Source organism: Protopterus annectens, chromosome 4.part1, assembly GCF_019279795.1.
Source record: "Protopterus annectens isolate FY-2018-M chromosome 4.part1, PAN1.0, whole genome shotgun sequence".
Classification (NCBI taxonomy): Eukaryota; Metazoa; Chordata; order Ceratodontiformes; family Protopteridae; genus Protopterus; species Protopterus annectens.
The window spans coordinates 71,068,054-71,082,913 of NC_056734.1; the positions used below are offsets into that span (position 1 = coordinate 71,068,054).

Consider the following 14,860-nt stretch of genomic DNA (forward strand, 5'->3'; position numbering starts at 1 on the left):
ATCTCAAGAGGCCACTTTAGGTAGGAAAGATGGGTTAGTCCTGAGAGAGACCTTGTCCTTATGGAAAACCAGACACGGGGCTCTAATAGAGAGAGCTTGAAGCTCCAACACTCTTTTAGCTGAGGTAATGGCTACCAAAAAGGCAGTTTTCCAGAACAAGAATTTCAAATCAACAGAGGCTGTAGGTTCCAAAGGAGATCCAGTTAGAGCTTGAAGGACCAAGGTTAGATCCCAAGGAGGGACGGGATTCCTAACAGGGGGTCTCAAGAGAAACATACCTTTCAAAAAGGCCTTACAAATCTTGGTGGAAGCGAGGGGACTGAGATTATCTCCAATGTGAAAATGTGAGATGGCAGCCATTTGAACCTTTACAGTAGAAGAACTGGCCCCTTGCTGAAAAATATGCGATAGAAAATCGAGCACTGCTGGGATGGGAGAAGTGAAAGGGTCCAATTTCCTATGAGACGCCCAAATAGAAAACCGCTTCCATTTACTATTGTAAACCTTCCTAGTAGACGGCTTATGCGCCGCTACCAGGATAGATCTAACTGCAGATGAGATACTGGGAGTCCTAGCAACTAATGGAACTGGATCAACCACGCTGAGAGCTTGAGATCGAGCAGGTTCGGGGGTTTCAATCCCGAAGGATGAGATATTAGATCCGGGATAGGATCCAAGATCCAGAGAGGAGCTATAAGATGAGACCGCAGGCACAGGAAACAGGTTTGACGAGGCCAGAATGGGGCTATGAGGATAATCTTGTTCCCCAACCGACGAGCTTTCTGTAAGAATTTTATCAATGGAAGAGGAGGATAAGCATACAGAAGATCAGGTGGCCAAGCATTAATTAGAGCATCTCTGGGGCTTTCCCCCAGAGGGGGAATTAGAGCGAAAAACTCGCTGCACTTCGCGTTGGAAGGCGACGCGAAGAGATCGCAGCAAGGCTTACCCCACTTGTGGAAGATCTGTTACTAAGGGATTCAGAGACCACTTGTAAGGCGAGAGGATAGTTCGACTCAGTTTGTCCACTAGGATGTTGGACCGACCCGGAATGTGCATTGCTAACAGAAAACGGTTGGTGGATATTGCCCAATCTCAAACTCTCATGGCCTCTCGACAAAGAGGGTAAGACCTGGCCCCCTTCTGTTTGTTGATGTACCAGACCACCGACATGTTGTTTGACTGAATCGCAATAGTCCCTGGAGGGAGAAAGGCATGAAGGGCTTGCAATGCTAGAAGCACCGCTCTCATCTCCAGAACATTGATATGCGGAACGGTCTCTGTCTGAGTCCACGTACCTTGAACAGTTCTACCCGTATAATGAACCCCCCCACCCAAGGCGAGAAGCGTCCCTGGTCACCGTGGCTTGGGGTTGCTGCATAACAAACGGTCGCCCTTCCTGAAGCTCTCGGGAGTGGAGCCACCACAAGAGAGAATTTCTGCACACTCTGCTGAGAGGAATCAGCAAGTCCAACGGATGGTGAAGGATGGACCACTGAACTTGTAATGTCCACTGGAGAATCCTCATGTACAAGCGGGCTAAGGGCGCGAGGTTGATTGCTGCTGCCATGGACCCTAGAGCTCTCAGGACCAACTCAGCTGACGGGGCAGGTGACTGGAGAAGGGCTAAAACGTGTAAGATCAAACTGCGAAGTCTGTCTGACGTCAAGAAGGCCTTGGTCTGAAGCGTGTCTATCCTGGGCCCTATGAACTCCAAGACTTGAACTGGTTGGAGGGATGACTTCTTCAAGTTTATGCTGATCCCCCAATGAGACACTAGAAGTAGGAAACAATCCCTGGCTAAGCAGAGTAGATGCCTGGTGGGGGCGGACAGGAGCCAGTCATCTAGGTAAGGAAAAACCTGTATTCCCTGAAGCCTCAGATGGGCCGCTACAACTGCTATGACCTTGGTGAACACCCTGGGGGCTGTGGTGAGACCTAAGGGTAGGACCCTGAAATGGTAATGACTGGCCCCTAGCCGGAAGCGGAGAAACCTCCTGGAATGCCTGTCCATTAGAATGTGATAGTCGCATCCTTGAGGTCTATGGAACACATCCAGTCCTTCTCCTGCAGCAGAGGCAGAATTGATTGAAGCGTGACCATCTGGAATTTTTCCTTGGCAATGAAGAGGTTCATTGCTGAAAGGTCGAGGATCGGCCTTAAGTCCCCCATCTTCTTTGGCACCAAAAAGAACCTGGAGTAACTGCCTAATCCGGATTGTCCTGGGGGGACGTGCTGGATGGCTCTTTTTTCTAGCAGCTTTTTTACCTCTAAAGCTGCAGCCTTTCCTCTGACTGGGTATTACATTGGGGAGGCGCCTCGACTGAGGAGGCAGATTTATGAAAGGGATGGAGTAACCTGTAGATATTATTCGAAGCACCCAGCGATCTGATGTTATGCGACTCCCATTGGGCCAAGTGCTTCGAAAAACGCCCCCCCCCGACCGCCTCCAGAGAGGAGCAGTCGGGCAACCCCTCAGGGCTGCTGTGTGGGTTGATCAGAAAAGGGTTCCTGCGACCCAAAATTTTTCGGCCCCCCCTCTGCCTCTGGGCCGGCGTCAACCTTGTCCCCCTCTGCCTCTGAAGGACGAAAGGTCCGGAGCGTACCGGGACTGCTGAGACTTCCAGAACCACATCTTCTTTTGTCCTCTCTGGTTCCTAGAAAAGCACCTTTGAGGAGCCGAGAAGCATACTCCGACGGCAGACAGCGTCTTCCCATCTTTCTCGCTCTGAACCAATGTGTCGCGGACGGTCTTCCCAAACAGAGTAGAACAGTTAAAGGGTGCGTTCGCGAAGGACGCCTTGAAAAGTTCTGCAAAGTCACAAAGCCGGAGCCAGGTGTGACACCTTAAGGCGATACCTGATCCGCTGGCTCTAGCGGCTCCTTCCGTGGCATGTGAAACAGATTTGAGAGTGGCCATGCGAGCCGAGAAAGTCCGTTTGTCCTCAGCCGACATGTACTCAGGGGGAGACTCAGCATATTCTTTCACCAGATCCCACTAAAGTCTAATTACATGGGCCAAGTAATTCAGTGCCCTTACAGAAAAGGTAGCTGAAGCAAACATCCGCTTCCCGATACAATCCATAGTCCGATACTCCTTATCAGGGGGATGGATCGAGGAACTATCCTGAGCGATTTCCCTCTTGGTGGCTGCTGCCACCACCATGGCATCTACCGGGGAACCCTTACTCCAAGCCGTCCTATCCACGGGGGGGACTGAGAATCCTCTGTCTGGCCTCCTGGGGATCGGCTCTACAGTGTCCAGTTCCTTCCATGCCCTGGTAGTAATGAGGTCAACAAGGACTTGGCCGGAAAGGACACCCAAGAGGTAGACGGGCCTGCGTCGAACACCTCCAGAAACACCGACTCGTCCGAGGAAGGCTTTTGCGCTGACCACCCCCCTTTCAGGCGAAGCATTTCCATAATGTCTCCAAAGGAGACGTCATCGGGGGGTGACCTGGGGGAACCTTCCCCTTCTTCCAAATCGGTGTCCTCCATGAGGGACTCAGAGGAATCCAAGTGCCTCCTCTTACACTTACATTTGTGAGGGACCTCCTCGGTGGGACTGTCCGAGGAGGGCTCACTAACAGGACCATGTTCCGCCAGTGGAACGGGCTGGGGCGTCAACGCAGGCTGTCCCTGGGACTGGATGATGGAAGACAAGCTCAGCTGCAAGGGAGTGGGGGCTGGATCCAAAGAAAGAGTAGGGGTCTCGAACCTCTCGAGAGAACCCTCTCCACCACGTCAAAAGCTGAGGGTGAACCAATCTCTCTGGGCTCCGTGGTTAACACCCTCGGACCCAGCGAGGGGATCGGCGACGGAGCCGAAGCGCTCGGACCCAAGAGGGAAGTGTGTTCTGTCCGAAGCGGAGCCGAAGACACACTGGCCCCCCCGGATCCGACGGATGGCTTACGGCTCCGAGAGCTCGGATCTGATAAGGGATCTGACAAACTCGAGGGCATGGCCTGCATCGAGGTAACTATAACCATCGGTGCAGACACCCCGGTTCCGGGACTGCTCGGATCCAACGGCTCCGAAACCCGATAATGGATCGGAGAAGGAGCTATCGGGGCAAAAAGTGGGGCTGAACTCCCCCCCCCCCAGAGGGGGGGGCAGCAGCACTCCCATCTGCATCTGGGTTTGGAGGAAACAATGCATCATCCGGTCCATATCAGCATTGGAGAGAATGCGGGTCAACCTAGAAGAGGCTGCCGAAGCTGGCCGGGAGAGCCGCCACAACGACCTCGAAGATGGTCGGGCCTCCTCCGGCGAGAAGCGTGGAGAACGGAGCCGAGGGGAGGAAGGCCCGGAAATCTTCTGAGGTAAGAAGAGCAGCTTGGCAGGCGGGGTCGAGGGGGCAGAGTCGGCCCGCCGCTTGTGGCTCCTATGCCTCTCTTTCTCCCTCTCTCTTTCTCCCTTTCTCTCTCTCTCCTCTCCTTCTTCTCCTTCCTAGACTCCCTCTCTCCCTGAGAAGAAATGGGAGGTTTAGTCCCAGCCAGGGGAGAGGGAACAACAGGCTGAACAGCCACAGCCGCGGCTGTAGCCACTGAGGAAGAGGAGGAAAAAGCCGACTCAGGGGGTAGAAGACCCACCAGAATCATCTTACTCCTCCTATCCTTCAGGGGCCGGGGGTTAAAAGCTGCACAAATTTGACAGCCCGAAGACAAGTGCGATACCCCCAGGCAGAGGACGCACTGAGTGTGGCCATCCACTGAGGAAAGCTTATGATCACACTCAGTGCACTTAGAAAAATGGCCATAGAGACCTCGGCCATAATCCCAAAACACACATGCGCCACACACAAACACCTAAGGGGAAAAAGGGGGGAGTACTAGGCTTTAAACTAAGAGGAACGGTAAAGGGGTTTAAACTAAGGAGTTAACTGTTCTCACACACAAAAACTAATTAAGATTTTAAGAAACTTTTCTTACTCACAGATCGCCTAAAGCTAGGAGCTCAAGAAACCCGTGCTTGACAAAGCCGCGGCAAACGAAATCTGGGGATTGGAAGGAGGTGGCAGGGCATTATGGGTAAGGGGGAGGAGCTTTGAGCTCGGATCTCTAGTTTGGAAAGCTGCCAGCTCGGATCCAGGTCGGATCCGATACCCACAGGTTGATGATCAAATGAAGTTTCCTACTTCAGATGGAATGTTAATAAAATGTCAAAAATATAAAAAAATGTATATTTTACATATACATACATGCATAAAACTATACCAATTAATAATAATAATAAAGCATTGAGAGAAAATCATTGGAAAAAAGACCACAGCAAAAATGCATATCCTAAACGTTCTATAAGAATATCCGGACTTGAAACACAGGGCATTTAGAAAAAATATACATATATATCTCCATAAAAAAATTAAAAAATAATAAATACATATTACTTATCTAAAAAGAAAATCAATAAAGCATCAGACTTTACTAGCTCTTAGCCCTAAATGACTATTAAGAGAGATTGTATCATTCAGGACATTGGGCTGTGTGGCATTCAATTTTATTTGCCAATCGAGTTTCCTCATCTCCAAATAAGCCTCGCATGGCCCCTTCTAATGGACTGTGGTATTTTCTCTACAATGTAAAATATACATTTTTTTTCTAAATTTCTGTATTCTATCGAATGCCTACAAAGGGCAATACTATCCCCACCGCTTTTAATGGCATATATGTGCTCATATATTCTTTATCTTAGTTGTCTTTCAGTTTTTTTTCTATATAAAATGTTTCACATGATAGATATGTTACAAGGTAAACTACTCCTCCAGTATTACAATTATATTTTCCATTATCTATTAGTACATGTAAAAATGATATAACAGATATGTTAATCTCATTACAAATAAATCAACATTGTGGAGAAGCTCCATATTTGCTTATAGCATAGTGTACCACACCAGGATGTGAATTTTCCACAATGATTCTCAAATTCTTACCCCTCATATATAAATTTGGGTTCATTCTCCTAGTTTGTCAATATTCACAAGTAATTCAAATGCTAAATTCCAATTTTTACTTACCATTTCTTTCTTCATTTTGCCCTTTTCACTAAAGGAAACTATCATAGCATTTCTATACTCATTTTTAATGTCTGTATTTCTACTGAAAACAATGGGCTCTACACTTCAAAATTAGGGCACATTTCTCCTCATGATTCTTTAACATAATTTTTTTGTCTTATTAATTAAATCCGATATCCCCTGCCCATAAACATGTCATTCAAACTATCCACCTCCTTTAGGAGTACTACTTCCTCAGTACATTTGGCGTTGTTTCTTTTGAAATAGATCATATTTCCTCACACAGCAACCAATCTTAAATAACCTTTACATTCTGTATGGACAAACTCAGACACCAGCGTAACCTTATGAAACTTTGATACAAAAAAAAAAAAAAAACAAAACACTCCAACAGACTCCTTTTTACCTTCTTCAGTGACTGGACTCTTACAAATCAAATCACAAGACAGCAGCACTGCCTCCAACGTACTCACTAGCCAACTTATTAATTTCTAGTGCCAATTATTCCACCTGGCTTCAAGATTAAAGACAACTCCAACAAAAAGCTGGATAATAAAAGAACTGCTCTCCTTATATGGGCAAGTTAAGTCTGGACTTACTGGAACGTCAGTCCCTCACAATCCATAAAATAAATGCCAAACTGAATCCCAAGGAAGATTTGTAAATGCATTAAAGAATAAAATCAAATACAACTAAAATGTTTCTAAAAATGGCAACATTTATTAAAAAAGGGCATAAAGTGCTCCTTCTCCTAATCTTTTCAGGTACTCCTGCAGAAGTACATAATATAAAATGCAAACCTTTTAAGCGTTTGGAGCAAATCATATTGTATGCAAGAACCAGCAATAAATGTCCAAATTAGTGAAACTGTGAACAATTTCAAAACATAAAAATACATTAACATTTATCAGAAGTATATAAAAATACAAACAATAGTAAAAATGTGTATAAATACCTGCATGAACCATTCAATGGTTATAAAAACAAAAGGAATTCACAGCTCCCAACCTTTTCCTCTTCACCAACTCATGTGACATTTCTGTTACATCTCGACAATCTCACAAATTCTTCATAAGGTAATAAGTATTCAGTACTAGGCTAGCTGCCCTGACAGGCAACTTAAGCCTAGTCAATTTCCCTTTTTGTGCTCGAGTTAACCTATCCCATTTGGTTAGAGATTGGCCTTACCCATCCATGGTTATTAATTATATATTATCCCTAATGAGAATAACTGGGATTATACCATAATTAATTTGAGGGACACATGCATGCGATAAAGCATTTAGGAAATGCAATGAAATGCTTAAACCTTTATCCTCAGGGTACCCCTTTACAGCCCATTTATCATGCAGCAGAAACACTTTATTAATTAATGACTCGCCATCCTCAGTTACATGACATGTCACAATAGTTTGACTTACGATAGCACTGTTTGTCATATAGTTTGCATTCATGCTTTTATAACGTAATAATGAATTGCTATCGCTGTACATAAAAACACTGTCAACAAATGGAATTCAAATCAGCAGAGTATATTTTTAAAAAGCAGTGCAGACATTCAAATGCTTACTTATTTGCCTTAAAATCCAACTGAGTAAAGCCTCTTTTAGGTAGAGGGCCATCTACATCACATCCATTTGTAAAAAAAAGAGTCAGAGTTATGAGCTCAACATATCTAATAAACATCTAATTTTACTAGCCTGCCCAGCCACATGATATCATCAATAAAACAAAAAAAAGTTTATAGCATTTCAAAAAATACTATGATGCAATAAGCATTTCACCAGCATTGTAAAATACAGTTAGAAAAACTGGGAAGGGATATGGCAGCACCCCCCCCCCCCCCAGCAAACTCACTCTGTTGTTTGAAGTCTTAAAACACAAAGAAATGACTAGACAAAAATCAAATGTGGGTCTGTATTACTCAGTTTTCCACAAAGCCAATACACAAGTTATGCCTTTAGCCTGTGGAATTAACAATATACAATGATGTCAGGGTAACCAAGACCCAAGACATCCTCTTCTAAAATATTAGCACACTTCACCTTCTTTACAGGATCTGTTGAATGAAATACACATATGGTGGCAAAGCCTTTACAATAGGTTTTACTTGAAACCATTTAGTAGATGTAGCTCTGCATGTTTAATGCACTGATGAACATAAAATTAAATATGGAAAACCAGAAAAAAGAAGTTATGTTCTTATCATAACATTCCATCTGTGTTGTCCAACTTCATTCCATTAACCTGAGGGACTCTGTTCCGATGGTTGAAACCAGCCGGCCACCTTCCCACAGCTTAAGATTCTAAACTTGAGCTTCTTCTACCTACCTACAATGCCCCGCTCCCCCCATGCTACCTCACACTGAGTTTGCGCACCAGAAAAAAGTGTTCATAACCAACATAAACTATAATACATACACACACACACACACACACACACACACACACACACACACACACACACACACACACACACACACACACACCATCTATATTACACATTTATATTAATATAACTCCCAACAACAGAACAGAGGAACTCAACCAAGGAAAGAATTCCTAAAAAAAATCTTCTTCTAGGCTTCCTGAAAAAAACACGGATGGGAGAAGGGGGGACGGAAAGGTTAATGGAATGAAGTTGGACAACACAGATGGAATGTTATGCTAAGAACATAACTTCTTTATCTGATGATGTCTAACTCATTCCATCAACCTGACGGAGAGAGTCCCCAGCTACTATAATCCAGGGTGGCCATTAAAAAAAAAATATTCCAGAATACAACAGAACCAAAAGCACTTCTGCTCCTGGATGCCAGGTCCAATTTGTAATGATTAATGAAAGTATGAGGGTTTGACCAAGTAGCAGCAGCAAAAATAACCAATAGAAACTCTGGCCCAAAAACCTTGAGATGTAGCCATAGACCTTGTAGACTGCACCCTTACAAGACCTGGTAATGGAACGCCTTTAGAAGAATAGATGAACGTAATGCAATTTTTCAACTATCTGACTAAAGAAACTTTGGTCACTGCCTTGCCTTTTTTAGCATTCGAAAAGGAAACAAATAACTGATCACGCTTCCTGAAGGATTTTGTTCTATGGATGTAAAAACTAAGTTTACTGTTACATCAAGCATGTGTAAGGTGTATTCACCTTTGTTCTGATATTGAAGGAAGAAAACTGGAAGATCAATTGACTGGTTAATGCTCATTTCTTTAGCCACCTTGGGTAAAAAAAAGAAGGATTTGTACATAAAGCTATTCTGTCTTTATAAAAACCAAGTATGGGAACTTAGCGGAAAGAGCCTGCGGCTCAGACACTCTCCTGGTCGAAGTAATAACTACTACGAAGAGAGTTTTCCATGATAAAATAAATTTTAGATCTACGGCAGCTGAAGGTTCAAAGGGAGTCGTAGTACAAAAAGTGCCCCCTAAGAAAAACTTTACATAACTTGAGGCCAAAGACGCTGAACCAAAACCAAAGTAAAAGTTAGAAATGGCAGCAAGCTGTACCTTGACTGTAGAGTGACTAGCGCCCTTCCTTGAAAGGAAAAGCTAGAAAGTCTAGGACAACTAAAACCAGTGTGGTAAAAGGATCTATCCGATTCTGCTCCACCCAAAGAGAAAATCTTTTCCACTTGCTCTTGTAAATCTTGCAAGTTGAAGCTCTATGTGACAAAATCAAAATGTTCCAAACAGGAGAAGACAGCCTGGAAGATCTAGCCATCATTGGAAGTGGAGAAACCAAGAAACCCTGTGATTAATTTTAAGGCCGAAGATTGGGGTGTGAATGCCCAGTCAGATAAGACAAAAGATCTTTACTCAAATCTAACCTCATCCAGGGGCAAATCAGATGAAACCAAAGAAAGGTGAACCAGGTTTGTCGAGGTCAAAAGGCAGCACTGAGGATCATTTTGCTTTGCAACTTGAAAGCTTTCTGTAGAAACTTGGGAATCAAGGGAAGAGGGCGGAAAGCGTATAATAAACCGGAGGACCAAGCATGAACCAGAGCGTCCCTGGGGGACTGTCCCTGAGGAGGGATCAAGGCAAAATACTTGTTGCAGTTGTTGTTGAGGGGGAACGCAAAGAAATCACAGCAAAGACAACCCCATTTCTGACAGATTGCTTCTGCCACAGATTGGTTCAGGAACCACTCGTGAGGCATCAGTCTGTCAGTCAGAATGTTGGACTCCCCCGGAATGTGTGTTTACCACCAGAAAGCAGTTGGAAGAAAATCGCCCACTGCCAAACCCTCACTGTTTCTCGACAAACGGGGTAAGACATGGTCCCTCCCTGTTTGTTGAGGTACCAAATCACTGACATGTTGTCTATTTGGATCATAATAGCCTCCTTGGAAGAAAGTTGTCTAGTTCTTGCAACGCTAGAAGAACTGCTCTCATCTCGAGGACATTGATATGCAGCTTGGTCTCTTGGGGCATCCACGTGCCTTGGTCCATCCAACCCAGACAATGCCCCCCCATCCACCCAAATTGGGAGTCGTCTGTAGTCAATGTAGCAGTTGAGGAGGTTAGAACAAATGGTTATCCTAGAGTCATGTCCAGTGAGTGAACCCACCAAAGAGAGAACCCCTGCACATAAGGGAAAGTTTTATGGGAAAATTTGTAGGATTTCTAAGAAAAGAACACTGTACTTGCCAGGGTCCCCTGCAGAATGCGCATATTAAAAACGTGCCATAGGAAGGAGGATTATGGTTGCTGCCATGCAGCCCAAAGCCCACAGAAATCAGAGAGGACAGAAGTGTCAGAGCAGTTAAGATCTGGTTGATATGTGAACTCAGATTTACAACCCTGTCTGATGCAAGAAACTTGAGCCACCTTTGTGTCCAGATGTGCCCCTATAAAGTCTATGGTCTAAACCGGGTCCACGGGAGACTTCTGCCAATTTACTGTTATGCCCAACATGGAAGCTAGACTGAGGAAGTAACCCCGGGCCTGAAGGAGAAGATGCCTAGTTGGGGTGGTTTTGAGCCAGTTGTCCAGATATGGAAATATCTGATACCCTTGCAGTCGGAGATGAGCTGCAACTACTGCTAGAACTTGGTGAACACCATGGGGGCTGTGGTGAGACCAAATGGAAGTGCCTGAAAATGGAAGTGACTGGTTCCCAGCCTGAAACACAGAAAGGGCCTGCAGCATCTGTCCATCTTGATATGGTAGCATGCATTTTTGAGGTCTATAGAGCACATCCAATCGCCCACCTTCAGGAGGGATAAGATGCATTGAATCATGACCATCCTGAACTTGGTGTGTTTCACTGACTTGTTCAGGTATGTGAGATCCAATACTGGCCCCAGATCTTTTTGGGTACTAAAAAGAATCTGAAGTAAATACCGAATCCAATCTGATTGGGGGGATTAGATGACTTTTTTTGCAGTAACCTTCGTATTTCTTGGGCAGCGTCCTCCCTCTGACTGAGCGAAACATCGGGGAGGCAAAATTTTTGTTCGGGAATGTCTGAAAAGGGAATGGAGTATTCTCTGGATACGATCCTTAGCACCCATTTGTCATTTGTGATGACCTCCCAGGGTCTTGAGTGTAAGGAAAATCGCCCCATGACTGCTTCCATAGGACAGCAGTCGGGCAACCCTTCAGGGTCACTGGAAAGATTGGTCCATGGCAGGTTCCTGCGATCCTTGATCTTGCATTCCCCTCAGTCGAGTGCATGGCATCTACCGTTCTGACTATATCCAGTTCTGCCTCATGGGGAAAAGTCTCAAGAGTGTCCTGGAAAGGACCCTATGACTTACGAAATCACATTTTCCCACTGCCATGATGGTTCCTAGAAAAAGTCCGTTGTGGAGTAGAAAAACAGATTCCGATGGCAGGGAGGGTCTTACCATCTTTCTTATTGTGGGTCAAGGTGTCACGTACTATAGGCCCAAACAAGGTGGAGCCATCAAGAGAGTCATTAACGAAGGACTCCACAAAATCGCACAGCCTGATCCAGGTATGACATCTAATGGCAATGCAGCCTTTGTGGTACCCTCCATAGCATAGGTTCATAGGTATGAGAGAGAAAAGTCTCAAGGATGCATTAGCCAGGAATGTAGGGTGGCCAACCTAGAGGAAATGGAGTCCCACTCCTCGAGAGGTATGGACCCAGGGACTGAGCTAGAAAGTTCCTTAACTAAGTCCCTTTGTAGCCAGGTAAAATGAGAGAGGTAGTTCAAATCCCAAACAGCAAAGGTAGATGAGGAGTAGACTCTCTTACCAAATCTGTCCAGAGCCCAGGATTCTCTATTCGGGAGGTGGACAGAAGAGCTCTCCAGAGCAACCTCTTTCTTGGTGGCTGCTGCCACAACCACGGCATCTACCGGGATTCACTTGGACCAAAACTGTTTGTCAGCAGCGGCACTCAAAATTTTATCTGCAGGCTTGGGGATGGGTTCTACTGTATCCAGTTTCTTCCAAGCCCTCAACAACACCAGTTGGATCAGTGTCGAGCTGGGGGGGGGCACACCCAGGTGGCACATGGACCGGACCCAACAGCCTCTAACAACACCGACTCCCCCGGGGAAGGGGTTTAGGAGGACAATCCACCCTGCTGGTGAAGGATTTCATGGATGTCACCAAAGCTGACCTTGACAGGTGGAGATCTGGGTGACCCTTCACCTTCCTCAAAGTCGGTATCTGTGGTAAGGGATGCTGTAGGGGAATCCACGTGCCTCCTTTTACATGGTCTCTTCCAAGGAACCTCCTCAGGGGGGCACTCCAGGGAGGTATTAGAAAAAAATTGGAGGCCCACTGAAGGAACTGCATGGAAGCTTTCTGGGACTGGCTGTCCATGTGGTAGCTCACAGGCCTCAGACATAGTTCCAGAATAGAACAGGGGAAGCTCCATTGCGGTACGTGCAGAGGCTCTCTTGGGAGCCGAGAGGACCCTCTCCACCACCTCGAATGGAGGAGGACTTTGAACAATCTGGGGCTGTTTCACTGGGGCTGAAGCCGATGGAGCAGACATCTCCCAGATCGGACGGACCACCCGCTCCAAGGGGAGTTGGAGTGGAGCTGTCAAAGGCCAAGGCTCCAAGGGGAAGAGATGGCTCCAAAAACCTCAGAGTCAAAGTCAACCCACCCAGAGCAGACCTCAACTCTTAGAGACACACTCGGAACAGAAGTAGCCAGAGCTGAGCAAGTTGGGGAGAATCCAAGAGGCAAAGAAGAAATTTCTGTTGGCTCTGACACCCCGATGCCGGAACCCGATGGAACCAACAACTCTGAAACCGAAGGATGGATCTGAGAAGGAGCAACAGGATGGAACAGGGAGAGCCTCACGGATCCAGAAGTGGACAGGGTGGACACAAGCCCCATCTGGATCCGTGTCTTGAGGAACTGTCTCATGAGCTTACCCACATCCCTAAAAGACAGGCTTCGGGAAGACCTAGACAAAGCAGAGGATGGGAGATGGGGATATCTCTGCGGGGAATGGTTTGCAGATTGCCCAGGCAGATCCAGCATGGAAGATCCTGGCTCTGACACAACTGGAGCCGATACCAAGGGAAAAACACTAGGCCCTGTAGCCTCACAGGAGGAATGGGGCAGAGGAGAGGAAGAGGTAAGTGAACTGGAGCCAACCAGGTCGATTTAGAAGACTTAACCTTCTTATAGGGAGGTTCCAAGGAGGACTGATGAAGGAACCCCTGAGGTAGCGTAAAGAGGAAGCAAGCCCTTTAAAATGAGCTTGCTTCTCCTATCAGCCACAGCCCAGGAGTGAAAAGCCCTGCAGATATTATGAGGGGGCTTCCAAATGAAGATGCCCCTAGACAGCAGACGCACTCCCCATGGGTGTCAGACAAAGGCATCTTCCACCCACAGGAAGTGCATTTTTTAAACTCTAAAGGCTTTTGATCAGCCATAGGCAAAAAAGGGAAAGCCAAAGAAAAAAGTGTGAAAGAACAGCAGGAAGAAAGACTTTTTTTTAAAACTAAGATAGCCTAACGGACAGAAACCTGAGAGCTAGACAAAAATGGGAGAAGACAGAAGGGTAGAAGACAGGTAAAAATTTAGAGAAAACTCACCAAAAACGCTGTAAGGAGAAGCTCAGACGGAACTCGCTGCTGAACACCAAGAGTAGCAAACAAGTTCAGGGGTAGCATGGTGGGAGTGGAGCATTGTGGGTAGGTAGGAGGAACTCAAATTTGGAATCGTGAGCTGTCATTAGGTGACTGATCAGTTCCAAGCATCAGAACCAAGACCCTCAGGTTGATAGAATGAGTTAAACAACATCAGATCTTATTTTTCAGTCATCTGTACAGCTCTCCCTCTATTATTTTTTGCACCACAGGTACTTATAAGCAAACATACAAAATAAATAAATAACATGACAGTGCCAAACCAAACAAGAATTTTATTTTACAAAAAAAAGACAGGAATCTCTTTTCAAACTGGACCTCAAGTAGTAACTAACTCTAGGCAAGGAGACTGGGTTCTCCAGTAGTGCTGAAGATCAGTAATACACTGCCCTATCTCATTAGCAAAAAGACTAACAGTTATATCTTGAACTTAGGTGAATAATCTCAGTGTAGTTCTTTTTACAACACATACCACATTTCTGGTCAATGTGCTTTTTTAATAACAGGATTCTAGACACTGTAGTGGTGACAGCACTGTTCCCCTGTATATGGGATGCCAGAAGCACAGGTAACAGCCTTGCCTAAACTATTCCATGAATCAGCCTTATACTGTAACCCAGTATAGCCTTCCTTCAGGAGCCTGTGGCTGATTATGGAAGATATCCAGAAAAATCTTGCAGTCCTCCTCGCATCCCACCTATGTGCTCTAAAAGGAGCATTACTCTCACCTTCCTCAGCCATAATAGTCT

At 45.6% G+C, this 14,860-nt stretch overlaps 1 protein-coding gene across 2 annotated transcripts in view; it reads right to left on the minus strand.

Moving 5' to 3' along the window:
* Positions 1-14,860, minus strand: part of ZBBX (zinc finger B-box domain containing) — a 2,136,907-nt gene that overhangs the window by 1,908,468 nt on the left and 213,579 nt on the right. The gene's annotated exons all lie outside the window — the stretch shown is intronic.